The sequence below is a fragment of the Carassius auratus genome, chromosome 18 (genome assembly GCF_003368295.1).
Source record: "Carassius auratus strain Wakin chromosome 18, ASM336829v1, whole genome shotgun sequence".
In the NCBI taxonomy this organism is placed as follows: Eukaryota; Metazoa; Chordata; class Actinopteri; order Cypriniformes; family Cyprinidae; genus Carassius; species Carassius auratus.
Window position 1 is genome coordinate 18,161,493 of NC_039260.1, and position 22,190 is coordinate 18,183,682.

At 41.0% G+C, this 22,190-nt stretch overlaps 1 non-coding gene across 1 annotated transcript; it reads right to left on the minus strand.

Annotated features, from left to right (window-relative positions):
• Nucleotides 1-12,156: 12,156 nt before the first annotated feature.
• Nucleotides 12,157-12,259, minus strand: LOC113118840 (U6 spliceosomal RNA). Its single transcript, XR_003294391.1, has one exon. It is a non-coding gene; the product is annotated as a U6 spliceosomal RNA (small nuclear RNA).
• Between the last annotated feature and the right edge of the window lie 9,931 nt (nt 12,260-22,190).

The window sequence follows — 22,190 nt, forward strand, 5'->3', positions numbered from 1 at the left end:
GCAAACAGATTCAAATGCATGGCCAGCACTTTGCACGTCTGAAATTGTGCATGTTTAACATGCTTTTGGCACTATTGGCAGCAACTCACCTCATTACTCAAGAGTGATAGAGTTACTACTACTCAGTATCAGCATTTCCCAAAAGCAACTATTGTCCATGTTCCATGTATCGTAGAAGAAACTAACTAGCAAGTCATGACTGTTTCCTGAACATTGCATCTCTCTCATTACAACCACGTTAGATTAATAATACAGGATAGTCCATCACGTGAAGTTTGTGGAGTAAAAACTAATTCACTGATTTGATATCTGATGCTTTAATGGATATTGCAGCTTATGGCTACTTGATTGTTTTTTGTACATTGTAATTTTGCTTATTTGATTCATCACAGGTTCCCCCTGACATCATACTTGGCTGTCAGGGTTGGCATTTATCCACATGCTCACTCTTCAAAAATGGTGCTTATATATATACAGTCTTGTTCAAAATAATAGCAGTACAATGTGACTAACCAGAATAATCAAGGTTTTTCGTATATTTTTTTATTGCTACGTGGCAAACAAGTTACCAGTAGGTTCAGTAGATTCTCAGAAAACAAATGAGACCCAGCATTCATGATATGCACGCTCTTAAGGCTGTGCAATTGGGCAATTAGTTGAATTAGTTGAAAGGGGTGTGTTCAAAAAAATAGCAGTGTGGCATTCAATCACTGAGGTCATCAATTTTGTGAAGAAACAAGTGTGAATCAGGTGGCCCCTATTTAAGGATGAAGCCAACACTTGTTGAACATGCATTTGAAAGCTGAGGAAAATGGGTCGTTCAAGACATTGTTCAGAAGAACAGCGTACTTTGATTAAAAAGTTGATTAGAGAGGGGAAAACCTATAAAGAGGTGCAAAAAATGATAGGCTGTTCAGCTAAAATGATCTCCAATGCCTTAAAATGGAGAGCAAAACCAGAGAGACGTGGAAGAAAACGGAAGACAACCATCAAAATGGATAGAAGAATAACCAGAATGGCAAAGGCTCAGCCAATGATCACCTCCAGGATGATCAAAGACAGTCTGGAGTTACCTGTAAGTACTGTGACAGTTAGAAGACGTCTGTGTGAAGCTAATCTATTTTCAAGAATCCCCCATAAAGTCCCTCTGTTAAAAAAAAGGCATGTACAGAAGAGGTTACAATTTGCCAAAGAACACATCAACTGGCCTAAAGAGAAATGGAGGAACATTTTGTGGACTGATGAGAGTAAAATTGTTCTTTTTGGGTCCAAGGGCCACAGGCAGTTTGTGAGACGACCCCCAAACTCTGAATTCAAGCCACAGTACACAGTGAAGACAGTGAAGCATGGAGGTGCAAGCATCATGATATGGGCATGTTTCTCCTACTATGGTGTTGGGCCTATTTATCGCATACCAGGGATCATGGATCAGTTTGCATATGTTAAAATACTTGAAGAGGTCATGTTGCCCTATGCTGAAGAGGACATGCCCTTGAAATGGTTGTTTCAACAAGACGATGACCCAAAACACACTAGTAAATGGGCAAAGTCTTGGTTCCAAACCAACAAAATTAATGTTATGGAGTGGCCAGCCCAATCTCCAGACCTTAATCCAATTGAGAACTTGTGGGGTGATATCAAAAATGCTGTTTCTGAAGCAAAACCAAGAAATGTGAATGAATTGTGGAATGTTGTTAAAGAATCATGGAGTGGAATAACAGCTGAGAGGTGCCACAAGTTGGTTGACTCCATGCTACACAGATGTCAAGCAGTTTTAAAAAACTGTGGTCATACAACTAAATATTAGTTTAGTGATTCACAGGATTGCTAAATCCCAGAAAAAAAAATGTTTGTACAAAATAGTTTTGAGTTTGTACAGTCAAAGGTAGACACTGCTATTTTTTTGAACACACCCCTTTCAACTAATTGCCCAATTGCACAGCCTTAAGAGCGTGAATATCATGAATGCTGGGTCTTGTTTGTTTTCTGACAATCTACTGAACCTACTGGTAACTTGTTTGCCACGTAGCAATAAAAAATATACTAAAAACCTTGATTATTCTGGTTAGTCACATTGTACTGCTATTATTTTGAACAAGACTGTATATATATATATATATATATATATATATATATATATATATATATATATATATATATAATTGATTTGACGATATAGTTTGTAGTGCATGTTAACTTGCTTTTTGTTACCAACAGCAAGATCAAAGTCCACGCCTTACTATCAAGAAAATATACTTATATCCACAAGTGTACAGCTCTAGTTCTAACCTCTTGTAGCAGCCCTGGAAATACTGCATTTCACTTTGACACATTTTCACTTCACAAAGCAACAAATGTCTATTTGTTAATTTAAATATGCATGCAAAGTGTATTTGATGCCTCATCCTAACAGCTCACACAATGAGTGAAATATTTGCACATCTGTGCAATATGATTTTTTTTCCAATTATTGTTTGCTCTAGTTCTCCTGCAGCAGGTCAATATGATGCCAAACAAATTAGCATTTCAATCACTCATAAATGAAGATGTGCATTGCCTTTAAACTTGCTTAATCTCTTATGTGTGACAGGTTATCCTTCATTAGGTGAAGACAGACGCCTCTAATTAGTGAGATTCAACACATAATTACCCTTCACAACACACTAAGTTTAAGCTGACTGCTTAAATATTCATATGCTGATACCAAGAAGAAGAGTAAAAACATGCGTAAACAACATCATGATTATGCATGAACATAATCAACACACGTCTAAATAAACAAAAACAGAAAGATAAACACAAGTGTGAAATATATATATATATCGGACAGGATTTTAATATTGCCTAAAACATCCAGAGCAGTTTGACCAATAACATGCAGGTATTGTACATAATCGACCAATCGTGGGGCTGCGTGTGAGAAGGTGCGATCTAGAGGGAACACTCAAAGCGATGCAAATATGCACACGTGTTTGTTCGTCCGATTGACTTGAAGCGTTGCTGCGCACAAATACCCCCCAAAAAAGTGCACCACAATGCACGTGAAAGCGTTTCGAAAGCATAAGGAGCCGTCTGCTCTGCGCTTTATAGCTCTCATGAATGTTACACAACGATCAACCTGCACAGTGCAAACAGCCAAAACCTGGATATATTAGGCAATATTAAAATCCTGGCTAGGACGTGTCCAGTATGAATGGCACATATGGTCACCCTAGATATATAAGTTAACATCGTGTTATATTTTGGACTCAGTATTAGACTTTATTTTGCTACGTAAGCGGAAATAGTTCTGATCAAAGCCACAGCAGAACTGTTGTGCATCCCAGAGCAACACACAGTGGTGTTCCCTTACTATATCAATTGAGCGAGCGAACGATTCAGAGACTCAATCCAAAAGACTATATAGGTGGGTTTGACTTCAGCTGCATTGAAAATCAGTGTAAAGTAAAAGTAAAAACATCTATGCTAATAAACACAAACAATTGCTTGATACTATGAGTGTCATTGATTGTGCCTGTTGCCAGGGGAAAGCAGAAGGTGAGAGACAGAGATAGAGAGACAGTGTGAAAGAGATCTGTGTGTAAATCCTTTCGATCTGCCCTTCTGTCCTTGCCTGGAGCCAAGACACCGCCAGTATCCAGTAGCAACCGTCCAGCCGTCCTACGGGACCTGCATTTAGCCATCAATCACTGACCTCACTTGTGAACCCCATTCCCCATAATCCCTTGCCATGCAGAGCTGTCACTGCCCCCAGCTGCTACCGCTGTCACTTCGATGACCCATGCCCTCTTCAAACCACACAACATGTGGAGTTAATTACTGATTGACGTGTCAGCAGGCAAACATTTAATGCATACACACAATATCTGACTGACTGAAAAATATACTGCCTTTGATAATCTTTCTTTGGCATTTTTTGTTTTGTTTTTTATGTCGATAACTTGATTTGTTTTTGTTTAAGAGCAGTTCAGTTGTTTTCACACACACACAAACACACAGACACACACACACACACACGCGCACACACACACAAATAACAATAATAATAATAATTGAAAAGTCTTATGAGTAATTCAGTGTATCATTAGATAAATATTAAATGTTATTAAAACTATTATTATTATTTTTTTGTCGAATGGGTGAGACATTTCCCTGGAATACGTGTTAAAATACAAAGTTTCTAAAGTGTTGACAGGATTTAAAAATGTGTTAACATAAAATCACATATAATACACTTTCAACTCCAGTAAATAATCCAATAACTTTCACACAATACTGTACATGCAAACCCACTTGAAAGAGACTTTGCACAGAAAAAAAAATAAATAAAATTCTGTTATTCATCCCTACATTGGAGCCCACTGACTTTCATTGCAATTTTTAAACTATATAAAACACATAAAGGATTAAATAATATATTGATTTGTGTTTAAGAAGAAAGCACTAATTGACGCGAGAGGCATTAAACTGGCACAACCAATGTGACAACGGTTAATTTTACAGATTAGCTGTCATTATATAATAAAATTTGAACATAGGACGTCATGATTCACTAATCACAGTCATATATTCCAGAGTGCTGTGTAATAAGAAAATATATTGGACATTAAAATTTGTATTAAAAGTCACAGTGATTAGCTTTTAGAACATATTATACATACACGCTTCAATAAGTGTTAAATGTAATGGAGCTCGCAATGCTAATATGCTGAGGACATACAAAAACAGGCTATAGTTCACACTGGCACACACACACACACACACACACACACACACACACACACACACACACACTATAGTAGCAGAAGGACATGATGATCTTGATCACATCTAGCTGCCAAATAATAAAAGTGCTGACCATGCACTCAAGAGCAGAGAGCAAAAGGTGTGTATGTGTGTGTGTGGCTCGCGGCAGAGCGGGATGGACAGAACGTGGGAGGAAAGGCAGGGAGTCCTGTGGAGAGGTGTCAGGTCCGGACACAGGTGAGATCTGGCCCAGGTAGTGTTTTCATTTCCTCAGCCCTGTCTGCGGCCCACACCCCCACAGAGAGACATCCTGATACACAGCTGTTCACAGAGTGGGCTTCTGAAATCACGCAAATTCCTCTTTCTGCGTTTGGATTTTTTTTTTTGTGTGTGTGTGTGTAATGGTAATTTATGTGTCGTTTGATATTTAAACAGGCAAATTTGATTTGCACTTGTGATCAATAATAATAATAGTAATACTACTACTACTACTACTACTAATAATAATAATAATAATAAAAACAGTGCCTTTAAACACAGATTTTGCATCAAGTGGTTTTTGAAGGTTGGTTGTCTTTTTTTTTTATTTTATTTTTTTTATCTTAGTCATTCCAACAATATATTTCCCTGGTGTTGTTATCTTCTTTATTATTTTAGAATTACTATTTTATAATTATAGACATTAATAGTGTGTTAGATAACTAGGCTTTCAGGCTTCAATTAACAAACATTTAAAATCAGGATTAAATCTGAAAGAAATTCTCAGATCTCGTTTTCCACCATTTTTGTGAAAAAGTTGTCAATGCAAATGCAATGAGATCAAGAAAGGCAAAAAAGACACTGGTTTCACTTTTATTTGGGGGGGGGGGGGGGGAGGGGTTGGCATTTTATATCAGATTTTTATTATCAAATTTTGTAATATTTCTTTAGCTTTATTGTCTGATTTTTTTTTTTCAGACACTTTCTCCTCAAAGAAAGCTCCCAGACACTCTCATATTTTACTCCTGTCATACATATCTACAGAAGGAAATATGAAAAACCTCAAAGAGTTCCAAAAAGTGGAGCTTTAGTGATATTATTTCATATGGAGTTCATAAATGTGGATGAATTTAATCCAGTGAGCCTGTGTCATTCATAGGCCTGCACGGCTGAGATAAATTTATCATCATACACACCTCAAAAAATCCCATCCAATCACACACACAGACGCTCATGCCAGTCCTGGCCGGGGTCACCCTCTGGAGAGAAAAAAAAAACAGAGAGAGAGAGAGAGAGAGAGAGAGAACGAGAGAAGAAGAGATCTGTGTGGGTCACAAAGGCATTAAAGGACAACTAAATAATTCAGGGCACATTTTCCAGGCTGGTGGCAGAGTCCTGTGAGCACCAAATGAAGCTTTATATCAGTCAGCCCTGCAGCTTTGTGTATCAGAAACATCTGAAGGTGAAGAGCTCAAACCTGACTCCGAGCTCATCTGGAGACGAGAGCGAGAGAGCAGACAGGAGAGCAGACGCTTACCGTGGTGTTTAATGTGCTGAGTGGCACTCAAAGATCATCTAGAGCTTTCTGTGTCCCAGATAACTGCTCCACACACCATTTACATCTTCACGCTGAATTTTCTGTCTCACTCTCTCTCTCTCACACACACACACATACACACCCTATGTCTCACCTCACATAATCTCACATTGAAATTCATGCTCACACGTAAACAGACCTGCATACCTATGATGAATGATCAGTCACCTGATTTATATATATACAAATATATATATATATATATATATATATATATATATATATATATATATATATATATATATATATATATATATATATATATATATATATATATTTACAGACTATGGCTATGTTTAGAATGGCATACTAAATGTGCCATGGTAGTGGTATGCAATACCTATGTAGGTGATTATTGAGATAGGTGAGAATTATTATTATAATTTTCTTTCTTTAGTAAGCATAAAATTCCCTAATGACCAATTCTGTTTGCTCAGATGTGCAGTATATTACAAAGCACACTGCATAGAGTGCTGTAGCACACACTGCACTTGACTTGACCTTCATTTTCCAGTATGATGGATTAACTAGAAGAACTGTCAGCAGCAAATTTAAACCTCTCCTTCTTGACTGTCAAGAATATTTTTTATTTTTTATTTAATTTTTATTTATTTTTTGACATAAAAGTGCTTGAATGCATAAATGCCATTTTATAATAATAGACACCACATGCACAGTGAGCGAGGTTATATACAATAATAGCATATGCATAGCATTGCCCCATAGCAAACTGTGGTAGTAACAAACTTTTTCAACATTACTAATACCAGGCAATTATATTATGAATTATATTATATTATATTATATTATATTATATTATATTATATTATATTATATTATATTATATTATATTATATTATTTAGTGCTGTCAACGTTAATGCGATAAGTTTTACATTCCTTAACAAGTTAAAATAATTTAATGCAATTAACGCAAAATTGCTGAAGCACAATTTCCATTCTAACCCATTAACCCAACATGGCATCTCTGCTTGCGATCAGATCATTTTAAGCTGCTAAACTCTGGGATAGTTTTCAGTCCAATGATCCTGAAAGTCTAATATAAAGGAAACCAGCCTGATTACATCAGAGATTGCAGAGAGAACAAGGACTTGATTGCATTTTCAGTAAATTATTAATAAATTAAATTAATTAATTAAAGTGTTTTTCGCTTTAAAAGACGAGCTGTGTCATATTTTGTGATTGTCTCTGAAGAGTGCGAGACCTCACACGTTACACACCCTGTGTGAAGTACAGACTGAATGGATTGTCAACACATCCCACTGCTGTATGGCCAGGTGAGACGCAAACTACCTTTTCTCGACTGGATAACCAGTCTCGGTGGTAAAGTCATGGGAACCAACAGAGAGATCAGGGAAGAGGGAATGGGCACCAACAGAGAGGCCAGAGAAGAGGGAATGGGCACCAACAGAGAGCTCAGAGAGGAGAGCATGGGCACCAACAGAGAGGTTAGAGAGGTGGGCATGGGGACAAACAGAGAGGTCAGAAAGGAGGGCATGGGCACCAACAGAGAGGTTAGAGAGGTGGCCTTGGGCACCAACAGAGAGGTTAGAGAGGTGGGCATGGGCACAAACAGAGAGGTCAGAAAGGAGGGCATGGGCACCAACAGAGAGGTTAGAGAGGTGTGCTTGGCCACCAACAGAGAGGTTAGAGAGGTGGGCATGGGGCCTGTCAAAGGGTTGGTCATCAGAGAATGGGAGGCTGAACTGTTGTATCTAATGAAGTCCTGGCCATCATCGTTGATCATGTGGTGAACCGAGGCCTTACTAGAGACTGCCAGATTAATTGATCCAAATCTAAAACTGTAAATTCTATCATCCAAACTTTTCACCAAGAAAATCAGTAAGTGTGGAGGATATATAATATGCTTTACCATTATATAAACATGTTACAGTATTCTTACAGTATGCTCTTTACTTAACTTTGTCAATACAGTATACTCTGTTCTATGCTTAGTATTGACAGAAAACTCCATAGTGGTGGCCGTGGCCATGAGCTGAACGTCCAGAAGGAGTGAGCAGTGGTGCAAATGGTGATAGCCAGGAATGATATATGTCTAACAGAAATAAAGCAGGCAATTGAGGAGGACAATGACACTTTTGCCAATGTGGCATCCATCAACCTAGCAACAACAGGTTGCCTTTTGTGGAGGCACTAGGATTCAGTGAGGTACATTTACCTGGTGCCTTTTGAGAGAAACAATGACCGGGTAAAACAACTGAGGGCTGAATACGTTCAGGTACAACACTATATATTGTATTACTGATTCTATTTGACGCATCGCCTACTTCATATGTATATTGGAACAACACTGGAAAAAGAATTAACACAAATATATATATATATATATATATATTTTTTTTTTAGCAGGTGATGGTGCTTGATGCTGATTTCAACCGTCCCAAGTACATATTTGTTGATGAAGTGGGCTTTATCCTAGCCAAAACTCGTCACCGTGGACTGAACATCATCGGCCAATGGGCCACTGTCCAAGTGCCTGGACAACGTTGAGGTAAAATCTCCATGTGCGCCGATATCTCTGAAGATGTTCTCATAGGATGTAGGCCAATACTTGGCTCCTATAATGCTGCACATCTCATTGAGTTTCTCAATGAAATTGAGCCGGCCTGTCAAGGTCAAGGGGTCACCCGGAATTGAACTACTGGTTTCGTCTGGTCAGAGGAGAACTGGCCCCCCCAACTGATCCTGGTTTCTATCAAGGTTTTTTTCTCCATTCTGTCACCGAGTTTTGGTTCCTTGCCGGTGTTACCTCTGGCTTTCTTAGTTGGGGTCACTTCATCTACAGCGATATCATTGGCTTGATTTGCAAATAAATGCAAAGACACTATTTAAACTGAACAGAGATGACATAACTGAATTCAATGATGTACTGCCTTTAACTGTCATTTTGCATTATTGACACACTGTTTTCCTAATGAATGTTGTTTGGTTGCTTTGACGCAATGTATTTTGTTTAAAGCGCTATATAAATAAAGGTGACTTGACTTGACTTGACACAATCTATATAAACAACATATGCCTGGATGGCTGTGCTAATTGTTTTGAGAACAACTGCATTGAAGAAAAGTGTCATATCGATTGAGAAAAACTGTAATAAGCGCATACTGATGCATAAATCAAAACTCCACTAGAAATAGCATACCAACAACATACTATTTTTAATGTACTGATTTATGGCACACTTATCTTATCCTATAATGGACAGTATGATAATTAGGTTGCAGCCCATCCCTCAAACTAATCAAGCATGAGGAAACAAGTACAAACTCCCAAGAGTGCTAATGAATTTGAGCAGACTGCTCATCCAACTTCAGACGATTTAAACACATCTGGGCATGAGTGTTTGTGTGTTCTGTTTATTCATCTATCATTTCCCGTTCTAAATTGCCCTCAAATATGCTAATGAGGCATATGTTTAATTGATAACTTTTTACTGTGGTAGCTATCGCAGTGCTGTATCACTGATGCATTAGCATCATAAAAGAATCATTATCCTTAAGCCCACACAGAAGTCACTAACGATCATAGAACTTCTGAGCATCTGAACTACCCAAAATAAAAAAAATTCTGTCTGGACTTTTATGCAGTGCCTTCTAGATCTGAGCAGTATAAATGTGAACAGATCGTCGTCAGATAAATAACAGCTTAGAGCTGTGCAGAGGAGGAACACAGCAGTTTAACCATGAGTACTTTGTAGAAACATAAGTGCCTTAGGTGAGGTTTTATAATTCAGCACCATAGAGATGTGAATCACACTGAGTATGCAAGAGACACACAGGTCAAACGGACTGTTCGTGGGTAGAGAGTCGATACTAGTAGATAGATAGAAAGATAGATAGGTAGATAGATAGATAGATAGAGCATGATATAGCTCTGTCAGGGTCCTGTGATATTGGCTGTGTATACACTGACAGGAGGACTGTGTTAAAGTACTGTGACATGTCTCTCTGTGACAGTCACCCAGGGTTACCAGAACAATATGCTCAAGCACTACTGTATTCAGTAACCCGGAGAATCTGTCCCCAGCAGGACTGAAGAAACACAGGATGAGAATGAGACTGAAAGAGAGAGAGAATATATATATATATATGTGTGTGTGTGTGTGTGTGTATATAATATACAGAATACAATATATAAATTCAATATATTATATAATAAATATAATATGTGCTTATTCTACAACACAAAATACAAAACAAAACAAAAAAGGACTAAGAAATAGATACCTAATTCAAAATACATTCATGATATACACTCACCTAAAGGATTATTAGGAATACCTGTTCAATTTCTCATTAATGCAATTATCTAATCACCCAATCTCATATCAGTTGATTCAATGCATTTAGGGGTGTGGTCCTAGTCAAGACAATCTCCTGAACTCCAAACTGAATGTCAGAATGGGAAAGAAAGGTGATTTAAGCAATTCTGAGCGTGGCATGGTTGTTGGTGCCAGAAACCGGGCCGGTTTGAGTATTTCACAATTTGCTCAGTGACTGGGATTTTCACGCACAAAAATTCCAGCGTTTACAAAGAATGGTGTGAAAAGGTTAAAACATTCAGTATGCGGCAGTCCTGTGGGCGAAAATGCCTTGTTGATGCTAAAGGGGAGAGGAGAATGGGCCGACTGATTCAAGCTGATAGAAGAGCAACTTTGACTGAAATAACCACTCGTTACAACCGAGGTATGCAGCAAAGCATTTGTGAAGCCACAACATGCACAACCTTGAGGCGGATGGGCTACAACAGCAGAAGACCCCACCGGATACCACTCATCTCCACTACAAATTGGAAAAAGAGGATACAATTTGCATGAGGTCACTAAAATTTGACAGTTGAAGACTGGAAAAATGTTGCCTGGTCTGATGAATCTCGATTTCTGTTGAGACATTCAGATGGTAGAGTCAGAATTTGGCATAAACAGAATGAGAACATGGATCCATCATGCCTTGTTACCACTGTGCAGGCTGGTGGTGGTGGTGTAATGGTGTGGGAGATGTTTTCTTGGCACACTTTAGGCCCCTTAGTGCCAATTGGGCATCGTTTAAATGCCACGGCCTACCTGAGCATTGTTTCTGACCATGTCCATCCCTTTATGATCACCATGTACCCATCCTCTGATGGCTGCTTCCAGAAGGATAATGCACCATGTCACAAAGCTCAAATCATTTCAAATTTGTTTCTTGAAAATGACAATGAGTTCACTGTACTAAAATGGCCCCCACAGTCACCAGATCTCAACCCAATAGAGCATCTTTGGGATGTGGTGGAACGGGAGCTTCGTGCCCTGGATGTGCATCCCACAAATCTCCATCAACTGCAAGATGCTACCCTATCAATATGGGCCAACATCTCTAAAGAATGCTTTCAGCACCTCGTTGAATCAATGCCACCTAGAATGAAGGCAGTTCTGAAGGCGAAAGGGAGTCAAACACAGTATTAGTAAAAGTGAAAGTGAAGTGACATTCAGCCAAGTATGGTGACCCATACTCAGAATTTGTGCTCTGCATTTAACCCATCCAAAGTGCGCACACACACACAGAGCAGTGAACACACACACATACACACTGTGAACACACACCCAGAGCAATGGGCAGCCATTTATGCTGCCGCGCCCGGGGAGCAGTTGGGGGTTCGATGCCTTGCTCAAGGGCACCTAAGTCATGGTATTGAAGGTGGAGAGAGAGCTGTTCATGCACTCCCCCCACCCACAATTCCGTCCAGCCCGATACTAGAACTCACAACCCTTCGATTGGGAGTCCAACCCTCTAACCATTAGGCCACGAGTTCCCCTAAAAAGATGGAGCGCTTCACGGATTTGCGTGTCATCCTTTCACAGGGGCCATGCTAATCTTCTCTGTATCGATCCAATTTTAGTATATGTGCCGCCGTGGCGAGTATGGTGTTCCTAATAATCCTTAAGGTGATTGTATATGCCAAGTTCTGTCATGAAACTATCTCTCTCTCTCTCTCTCTCTCTCTCTCTTTCTATGTATTTATGTTGCAGAGTGAACCTTTGCTAAGAAAGAAAGAAAGAAAGAAAGAAGAAATAAATAAATAAATAAAAGACTTCTTAAAGTGTATAGAGAAGTTGGAGAGTTTAATGGTACTTGTTGAATGACTGCTTTGGTTTCCTTCTGCTTGTCACAGGGGGCTTTATGTTTGGAGAGGGTAATTAGCAGCAGAAGAAGGTCAGAGTCTGTACCCTACCAGTGAGATGGCAAGGGAGAGAACGAAAAAGAGCTAAGAGCTTGTTATCACAGGAGGGTTTAATAGGGCTCTTCTAGAGGCAGGTCAGATGTCTGAACATCACACGTGTGATAAAGCAAGTACTTGTCTAAAACAGCTGGCAAGTCTCTGTCTCTGAATTTAAACTGACATTGTGGCATCACTGACCTCCCACAAAACAAATATCTGCCCCAGGGAGGCATGTACCCCCACAGACCTGAGCCTTCTGCTCATTGAGGTTTTCCACCAGACAGACGATTCACCTGAGAGCTTGTCAGGCTGGCGCAGGGTAATTAGATAATGATCACACACTCAGACACAGACAGCAGAGCTCTCTTATACTGGCAGTATGCAAATGTACTACCCCTTAAAGGAATAGTTCACCCAAAAATCAATTGGCTATTCAAACTTGTCATGTCAAGATGCGATGGGTCCAGGTTTTATGTTTATATCACCAAAGTAATTTGGAAGACTAAAATTGAACAAAAAAGTAGCTGGAGATCCTATTGTGACCTTAAAATGTACACACATAGGGGTCTGCTTCTGCTGTATGTTTCAAGGGGCACAGGGTTTTGGTGGTCTGCTTTAACTTTATGCACAGAGGGGCCTGGGATCCTAGTAGTAAAAGGCCCTGGGGTCCTCATGATCAGCTTGAACTATATGCACAGAGGGGCACAGGATCCCAAGTGGTTAATGTGTCCTGTATGTACTGAGAAGCTTAAGGGGCCTAGTGGTGGGCTTGTTCTGTTTGTACTGAGATTTGAGTCCTCAGCTTATGCTAAATATGTAGAAGGACCCAGGAGCCCTAGTGGTCAGCTTGTACTGCATTTACATAGGGGTCTGGGGACCCAAGTGGTTAGCTTAAACTTGATGCATTGAAGGGACTGGTAAGCATGTGTGAACCCTTCTATATTTGTTTCTCACTGGTTAGCTCATGGAGAATGTGCAGAACCAGTCAGGGCCCCTAGTTTGGACTATGGGAAAGGAATGGAAATGATGTGGTAACCCATACTTGGAATTTGTGCTCTGAATTTCACCCATCCACCCAGCACTTACAGCAGTGGGAAGTAAACACACACACAAACACAAACACACACACACACACAGCAGTGGGCGACCAATGCTGTGGCGTTCATGGCCAGTCGAGTTTGGTGAGGGTCTCACCTCAATCATAGTGTGTGGGGTGGAAGGGGGCGCTGGTCATTCACTCCCCCCACCTACAATCCCTGCCAGACCTGAGACTCAAACCTGCTACCTATTGGGTTACAAGTCCAACTATCAAACCAATAGGCCACAACTGCTCTGAGTCTATTGCTTATGTTGTGCAGCTATATAAACAAAGGGGCCCAGAAGTACTAGATGTACTCAGGATCCTAAAACTATGCACAGAGAGGCCCAGGGGTTCTAGTGGTCAACTTCATGCATAGTAGTTCCTGTGGGGCCAGCATGTTCCCCTTTTACTGTGGAAATTAGAAATTGTAGTAATCAGATTTGTGGTGAGTTAGAACTGTATTTACTAAAAGCCCTGGTGGCTCTAGCGGTCAGCTTGTGCTGCTAGCTCCAAGGGGCCATAAACATAGTCCATGAGTCATATAGACTACTTTTATTGGGATTTTCAGTGCCTTTGTGAGTTTTGGAGCTTGACTATCTGTAGTCACTACATGCTTTCAATCTATGGAAAAAAAGCCACTCAAAATAATCTGCCCAACATCTCCTTTGGGGTTACGGAGCAGAAAGAAATTCACACAGGTTTGGCATTACGAGGGTGAGTAAATCTTTCATTTTTGGGTGAAATGTTTCATTAAAAGTTCCTCTCTAAAAAGTTTTCCAAAAATAAAACGAGATCAAAAATTCCCAGAACTGTATCTTGCTTTAGGGTTATTGTACCGGTTCCCCTGTTCATGTGCACTTTCCTGCCTAACATGAATTTTCCACCGTTTCTGAATCTATTAGTATTCCTCCCTCTCTACGGAAGGAGAAATTAGCATTTTGTATCTATAAACTGGAGGAGCTCTCACACACGCACACACAGTGGTTTTCCCTCACACTGAAGTTGAGAGATTGGCTCTAGGGAGAGTGGTGAAGCCATGAAGCAACACAGTGAATCGATAGGTCTTTCCATGGCAGGGTTTTGAAATCGATGTCCATGGGAAATTAAGCTATAGTCTTTGAATACATTGAAAACACATAAGCAACAAACAACAGAAGCGAACAAAACTAAAACAAGAATCAGAGATATCTGTGTATGATCTCCTAAAAAAATATTCTCTGTGGTTTCCTCTGTGAATCACAAGTAGTTTAAGAGCAAGGAACGAGGGGTTGAGGAAGCAGATAACAACAGCAGGTAGCTGGACTGATATTTCTGAGTCTGTGCTGGTGAAACATTCCCGGCTGGTGTTTCACAGTGGTCCTGTTCTTCTGTGACAATATGAGTTAAACTGCACCCACCCCGATCAATTTATTAATTGATTGATTAATTTAGGGATAAAACGATATATATATACAGTATATATATATATTGAATTTCATATTGTAATCAACTTAAAATTTTCCAATAGACCTATACATGTGCACATGGCCACAATTTATGTCCCGATTCTCCTTCATCTCACTCTCATTCAAAGTCATAGGGCAGCTATGAAATCACAAAATCACAGCTCTTAATTAATACATACCTGACAATTACTGTAAGCAATCATTACTTTGGCTGTTATTTATATATATATATTTTTTTACGCATTAATCAATAATTAATGTCAGTTCTGGCATTTCAAATCACTGAGCTGATGAGACCCAAAATAGAAGATGGTATTCAAGCACTGACGTCTGTGTTTGGAGAAATCCTATTTGCCAGCTTCAATAAATGACAGCTTGGGTGACGTCATTGCTTCTATCTGACAGTCATAATCCATTAATGCATTACCCATCATGCTCTTCTCCAGGGAGAGAGCAAAGCAATTGATTTCCAATAATTGGCCTTCTTTTTTATTCATGTCATTCTAGATTTCAGACCTAACCTATCTAATGATAATCTGATGAATGGACATGTTTGTTGTTGTTCCTGTAAGTCCGAGGCAGTCAATAAATTAAAGAATTCCCAGTTTACCTTTCATGACTGTTGGCATTAAACCGAAAACAAGACAATGTGAAGGCTGGCACCCTGAACACACTCTTTCACACACTGCATCCCTGTGTTCCCTGGGGACTGTATTTGATTGAGCTGTGTGGAGGAGAGTAATGCTGCTGGGTTATGGGCGGACATCAACTTCCTGTTTGCCAACAGATGCATTCTGAATAATCAACCATAATGGATTGTTCATTCCGCAAAGAGACAGGCACACACACTCTGTCCTTTGCTCGTAATACCCAACTGACCCCCATCAGTAAGATGACATTTAGTGGGACGGAATAGCATTACTTTAAGGTCAAGAGGGGACGTCCACCTGCACACACACTGTGCACTCCAAATGGTGAGAATATGAAATGTTCTATATCGATCCAGCTCGACCTCATCTCTGACATACTCATTACCTCTTTGTTTGTCTCTCCATTTCTCCTCTGTTCACATTATCCCTATTTCCTGTTTCCTTCTATGACTCACTGGGGCTGACATTTCCAGCCTCACACACCTTTGCTCTCTTCCGAACCCTTGAGCTGCCCACCTAGACTGCATTTAAGCCACCATAGGCAAGTTTAGAAAATAAAAACAGACTATTTTTTTCCCAAAAAGTAGTTAACCAAAATATGCTGCCTCATAAACAGGATAATTTTAGTTTAATTTTTAATGTACGGTTCACACACAAAATGTATTAGTTTAAATAGGAATTTTCTTAATTGAGAATTTAGACTTAGCTTCCGAGGGAATACATTTCCTTTAACAAAATTCACATTAGTTATAATTTTGGTGAACTTTGACACCAATTTTAAGCATTGACTATGTAATGGCAATTTTCTTGGTTCAGCAATAACTTCTGTGTAGGCAGAAGTTTGTAACTTAGAAACAAATGAATACATATTCGCAACAAACGAGGTCAGTGTTATCACAGTTTTTAATTTAATTTAACTTAATAAAAAAAAAAATGAAAACAAGAATATTTAATAAATTGGTTAATTATTAAAGCTATTACTAAAAAGTCAATTAAAAGTAAATAATATGTTAAAAGACATAGTTTCAAAATATTGTTCAATTATGTAAACCTCTACTCAAAAAAATAAATAAATAAATAAATAGTAGACAAAGAAACATATTGCAGATAACAGAATGACAAGTCTATTGCATTTTCACTGCAAGACTTAATTCATGGATCTATTTTGATAAGATTTTTTTTGATTGCTCTTTATCACAATGTCAGACATTATCATTTCAGTTTCAATCTGTAAGTTTTAAGTTTTATTCAGATTATTAATGGGTTAAGCAGTTATGTATAGCATATAAGTTGTGTACAGAAACCAAACAAAAAGCACTTTCTTCATAACCAGTGAAGCTGATATCACCTCACTTAAAACGCATGTTTAAATAAATAAATAAATCTTATTATATTGTGTTTATATTTTGTTGGTTATAGTTAAATGATTTGTGAGTGCTCAGAGCTCACTCAAAACAAACTCTGCCATATTGGACAGATTCTGAATTAAAAGCGTCTGATTTGCCACAGTATTCAAATGTTCAATGCTTCAAAAACACATTTTAAAGAAGCTCTGTCTCCTTTCATAAGGAATATTTAGTATTGTGTTAACTGCAGTGAAATTGGATCGCCTTTTCTGTAAATGACACTTTTGCCCTAGAATATGACCAGATCAAGATATTTTACAAGGTAGCACAATATTTTGGAACAAAAATGTCTATTTGTGTGCTCCATGCATGTGTTTGTGCTAATTGGAGGATGTTGTGGTTAGCTTAGCAAGCACTCTGTTGGAATCAGTTGTGTTTGTAGAGTGTCTGTGAGGAGCATTGTTTTGTTTCACGAGTTCACCCTTACATCTAATCTGAAGGCAAATAGTAGGCATATTTTGGCGTGCTGTCCTGGGGGAGGGGTCCGGGCCCGGAGCATAGCCCGAACCCAAATAACTCCCCATCCCAATTTGGGATAAATAGATTAGAAGTGAGGAGTTGGGGTGGAGGAGGGTTGCCGAAAAACTGTCGTGGGACAGGAGGTAGGAAGACTGGATATATATACGCTTGCGAGCTATAAGATGATTAGCTAAACGAGATGCACCTGTGCCAAATTGGATGATTATCTGATCGTGCTTCTCCCGAACTTTGTTAATAAAACCACATTTCACGAGTTCACCCTTACATCTAATCTGAAGGCAAATAGTAGGCATATTTTGGCGTGCTGTCCTGGGGGAGGGGTCCGGGCCCGGAGCATAGCCCGAACCCAAATAACTCCCCAAAAGAAGCTTAAAGCCATAGGACAGCAGCCAGAGAGATAAAATTTAGTTGCCCCCCAAAATATGCGTGTTGGGAAGAAAATGCAGAGCGACCTGGAGAGCCGTGCAGTGTTCGACGAGAGCTGCGGCTCGCAACGTCTTACTGGTGAGCCCTCCGTGCCGCTTATGGGAGGAGCACGATGCCAGATATCAAGAAATGAGGGACTCTTGCTGCCTCCGAAGGGAGCTGCGGCTCTGCTGCACCGGAAGGGAGAGTCCCTCTTGCGGCTGAGTACGAGGCGCGGTTTGTTGCATCTGATGGAGGGCTCTCACTGCGACTGAAGGGAGCCAGCGACTGTATCCCATCGGGAGGGAGATCCCTGGCCGCCATAGAGTATGCAACATAACTCGGACGGGGGGTTCACACTGCGACCGAAGGGAGCCGTGGGTCTGCTGCACCAGAAGGGAGAGCCCCGTCAGATGCTAAATAGGCAATGAGATTCGAGACGCGGTTTGGCGCGTCGGATGAAGGGCTCCTAATGCAACCGAAGGGAGCCAGCGGCTGTACCCCATCGGGAGGGAGATCCCTAGCCATCGTGGAGCATGCAACATAACTCAGATGGGGGGTTCACACTGCGACCGAAGGGAGCTGTGGGTCTGCTGCACCGGAAGAGGAGCCCTAGTCCGATGCTGAGAAGGCAAAGAGACGCGACTGTTGGAGGGACTCCCGCTGCATCCGAAGGGAGCTGCGGCTCTGCTGCACCGGAAGGGGGAGTCCCCCATTGCGGGTTTATGGAGGCATGGTTTTTTGCCTCTGAGGGTTCTCCCAGCCTCCGTAGGGGGTTCGCAACTCTGCAGCAGGAGTGCTGCCCCGGAGGGGAGAGCCCTGATTGACGCTAACTAGAATACGACTGTTGGAGGGACTTTTGCTGCGTCCGAAGTGAGCTGCGGCTCTGCTGCACCGGAAAGGCGAGTCCCCCTTGCGATGCGAGGCATGGCTTGATGTGTCTGATGGAGGGCTCTCACTGCGACCGAAGGGAGCCAGCAGCTCTATTCCCCCGGGAGGGAGAACCCTGTCCGCCCTTGAGCATGCAACATAACTCAGACGGGGGGTTCACCCTGCGACCGAAGGGAGCCGTGGGTCTGCTGCACCGGAAGGGAGAGCCCCATCAGATGCAGAATAGGCAAGAAGATTCGAGGCACGGTTTGATGTATCGGATGGAGGGCTCCTGCTGCGACCGAAGGGAGCCAGCGGCTGTGTTCCCCCGGGAGGGAGATCCCGGTCCGCCCTTGAGCATGCAACATAACTCAGACGGGGGGTTCACCCTGCGACCGAAGGGAGCCGTGGGTCTGCTGCACCGGTAGGGGAGCCCCGTCCGATACGGAGTAGGCAAGAAAACGCGACTGATGGAGGGACTCTCGCTGCGTCCGAAGGGAGCTGCGGCTCTGCTGCACCGGAAGGGAGAGTCCCCCTTGCGATTGTATAAGCGGCTTAATTTGATGCATCGGATGGAGGGCTGTCACAACGACCGAAGGGGGCCTGTGGCTCTGCTGCACCGGGAGGGATACCCCCATCTGCCGCTGAGCGCGCAGCGCAACTCAATGACAGATGAAAGGCTCACACTGCGACCGAAGGGAGCCACTGCCCAGCTGCACCGGAAGGGAGAGCCCTGTCCGATGCTGAAATAGGCAAGGAGATTGTAACGATGGCTGGAGGGCCCTTACTTTGGCCGAAGAAACGATAACTGAGAGGCTTCTATTATTCAAGTACACAACATGATTTAAGGAGGAAAATTTCTTTTTTTTTTTTTTTTTTTTTTTTGAATGAATTAATCAAAATAGGTAATTGCACTTACATCCGATTCACGAATTAATATCTCTAAATATTAAGACGGAACGGTGTTTAAATGTAAATCCTGCATGTTCTGTGTGTCTCTGTTAATTAATGGAGCAGGAGCGCGACTTCCTTTTTTACACACACACTGAAGCGCGCATACTCTTACGGAAATTTCTGCGTCTGCTGTCTCACTAAATAAGGACTTGAACACATGAACAACATCTCCAGAACTGCTCTGACAGTCAGTTCATGAGCATTTGACTAAGTAAAACTAGCGTCACATCGCATACACAGGACTGAAAAGGTACGCCAACCCGACTAAATAAAGGTCCGGGGTCCTGACATTTTATCCTACCCATCAGATTTACTGTGCATGCGCACATCAGTATAATTAAGCAAAAACACATTTTGTTACTCGATTAATATATATATATATTTTTTTTTTTTTTTTTTTTTTTTTTTTTTTTTTTTGAGGCTCTTGCGTCAGCGAGAATTGCGGCAGTAGGGAAGGATGGAAAGGGCTCCTGCGGGAGCAGACACTGCTATGGCAGTGGTGAAATATAGGTAGAGGCTCCTGCGGGAGCAGACACTGCTGCGGCAGTGGTGAAATATAGGTAGATGCTCCTGCGGGAGCAGACACTGCTGCGGCAGTGGTGCAATATAGGTAGAGGCTCCTGCGGGAGCGGAGACTGCTGCGGCAGTGAGGAAAAAACAGAAAAGGCTCCTGCAGGAGCGGACAATGCTGCGGCGGTGGGGAGATACAGAGAAAGCTCCTGCGGAAGGATGGCTGAAGTGAGGATTGACCGATACAGATAGATTGGGCATGATAGGAGAGTTAGCTATGGTAGATTAGGAGTTTTAGTGAAAGGGGATGAGCTGGCGTTAGAGGGGTTGGCTGAAGAGGGTTCGAGATAGATATATATAAATAAAATAATCGGCCTGACCACTAATAGGTCTTGGTACCCTCTGCCTTCTGGCAAATCTGGAGCTGGAGGCCACTGAACAAAAAAATGGTTAGTAGCATGAGGGAGCGGAAGAGTTGAGGGCACGTTTACGAATGGAGGCGGCCTCACATTTGCTTCAGCTGCTGTAGCTGTGGGTCATGGGAGGGGGCTGGGGCAGTGTTAATTTTGTTGACTAAATATTTTCGTCATTATTTTCGTCACGAATATATTTTTTTTTTGCGGAAGAAAACGAAACGAAAACTAAAAAAGAAGGCACTGATGGAGACAAACTATGACTAAATTGATTGACATTATCGTCAACGAATAAAGGACGAGACTAAAATAGACTGTGACGAAAATCAAATCAGCAGACGGGAGAGATGCGAGGAATGAACAAAAGAACCGGCAAAACGGAACAGGCGAGACTGCATGAGAGAAGAGAACCGATCCGAGTCTGACTTATTGAGACGTGAAGCGAAGGTTTTCAGTTTTTAAATGAGCTCCCGGGAAGACACGGCATTCGAAGAGGTGATGTCTAAAAGAGCGACAAAATGTCCACGGCTCACTTCACGTTTGAAGACGAACAAAACAAAACAAAGTGTAAAGCATGCAGAGCGCTCATTCGTGGCAAGAACACAACCAATTTGAAAGGACATTTACAGACGAGCCACCCGGACATTTTCTCAAATGTAATTTCACCACGATGTTCTTTTGTTTATTGAGCTAAGCAAAATTGGAAGACTGTAGTGCATAGATGTTGTAGCATTAAATATTACGAACTGAAAAGTACTGTAAAATAGCCCCTTCTTCAAGTTAGATGAGAGCGCAATACTAATACGTAATATTATGATACATACATTTGATTAATAATAATGTTGCGTGTCAAAATTAACACTGGGCTGGGGTGTGTGATGTCTTGACGAACCTGTGTAGCCTGCACTGCTAGCAGAAGTAACAGGATGGAAATACTGAGATGTGCAGGCCTGTGTTGCAAGTAAAAGAAGCTTCATGCTTGCTTTGGCTGCTGTAGTTGTTGGCTGATTTGACAATTGCTCAAACCTTGTCTGAATTAACACAGTCCTGTTGGAAAAGCATCTTTTCCTCTCGTTTTGGCCTTCGGGCCCTTTTAAACAGCCTCCAGAGCAGATAAATTTGGGATGCTGTTTCCTGTTGTAGTAAGGACTGTGAAAATAGAGGCTTTGAAACTATGTAGCATGTTTAGTTTTATAAACCATTGTACCAATAGACATGTCTATAGCAGTAACGTTAATTGCAGTAATGTGATATTCAAATTCAAGCCGTTTCTAAAGACATTTACTTTGCATGCTTTTCATATAACAGTCCTAAAAAAACGATAGAAAATTTACTCACACTTGTTGTTCTGCAGCCAAACATGGGGCAGTTGCGTTTTTTGAAAAATTCTGAATAATCATGCCAGTAAATGGTGAA